The sequence below is a fragment of the Podarcis bocagei genome, assembly GCF_964188305.1.
Source record: "Podarcis bocagei genome assembly, contig: HAP1_SCAFFOLD_182, whole genome shotgun sequence".
In the NCBI taxonomy this organism is placed as follows: domain Eukaryota; kingdom Metazoa; phylum Chordata; class Lepidosauria; order Squamata; family Lacertidae; genus Podarcis; species Podarcis bocagei.
Genome location: NW_027670266.1, coordinates 67,215 through 68,752, shown reverse-complemented (window position 1 = coordinate 68,752; position 1,538 = coordinate 67,215).

Below are 1,538 nucleotides of genomic sequence, written 5' to 3'. Positions count from 1 at the left end.
GCCCTCGGGCCAGATGTGTCTTTCTTCTGAGTTGCTCACTATGCTTCCTCGGCCGCTGGCCTGCACATCTCCAGGCTGCCGGAGTCTGCACAATGCACAATATGTGGGTGTTAAGAGGGGGCTGCCCACTTGGCTGTGTGTGTGTGTCTCTTTGCCTTCCTCCTTGCCCTTCAGTCGCACTCTCCACCATCTTCTTCCACATCGCTTATTTGCACAACACATTTCCCTGGTCGAATCCATGCTCAAGGCAGCTTGCAATATGAGAAGATTTGCATCCTTACAAAGATAAATCTTGCACTACATAACTTTTTGGTTAACCTAAGATAGTAGCTTTGGATGAGGACTTATGTTATCCAGGTGGCAAGAGGGAAAAAGGAAAAAGGTTATGAAATTATATCAAAAGTAGTCATAAGCAAAAAATAAAAATTTATAAAAATGTACATAACAAAATTAAGTCATATGTAAGTCATAGTCGGGACACGGGTGACGCTGTGGGTTAAACCACAGAGCCTAGGACTTGCCAATCAGAAGGTTGGCAGTTCGAATCCCCGTGACGGGGTGTGCTCCCGTTGCTCGGTCCCTGCTCTTGCCAATTTAGCAGTTGGAAAGCACGTCAAAATGCAAGTAGATAAATAGGTACCACTCCGGCGGGAAGGTAAATGGCGTTTCCGTGCACTGCTCTGGTTCACCAGAAGCGGCTTAGTCCTGTTGGCCACATGACCCGGTAGCTGTATGCCGGCTCCCTTGGCCAATAAAGCGAGATGAGCGCCGCAACCCCAGAGTCGGTCACGACTGGACCTAATGGTCAGGGGTCCCTTTACCTTTACCTTTATGTAAGTCATAATAAGATCTAAAATAAATGTTTAAAATATATATCTATCTCATCAAAACCGATATTATCCAAGAGCACCCAAAGGGCTCTGGGAAGATCCAGAAGGGTGCTGGGTCCCATGACTGCAAGCAGGCTGAAGACGGAGGGGTTTCCCGGGCCAAGCAAAGCGTTCCCCCACCCCACTATAGAGAGCCCTCTTCTCTTGTTCACCCTCCAGGATGGATCAAAGCACTGCTGAGAGAGATTTATGGGAAAACCAGTCCCCCTGTTGCACCTGGAGAGAGTTCAGGAGGGGGCCTGCAAACGGCCCCCAACCCCCTGGCTTACTGGTCCTGAAGGGGGTGCAGAGCATGAACAGAAAGGCCAAGGAAATGCCATACCCCAAAGGGTGTGTGTGTGGGAAATGGCAGACATGGGGTCTCGGGGTCTCAACCGCATCTTGCAAGAAACATCATATTAATCGGAAATCAGGCTGGATGGAGATCTTCTCTCATTATTTTCCCCTGTGGTGTGATCCTGGTGCACCTCCACCCTGCCCACCTCAAGCGTCATTTGCAACGGGAAGGAAGGGGCCACAGACAAGCAGAGAAACGAAGGGCCTTTTCCTGCTTAGTGGGGGCTCACATTAAGATTTGGGGGGTGTTCCAGCCTGTGACTGGCTTCATTTGCACATATTGATTCCTGCATTGCAGGGGGGCTGGACTAG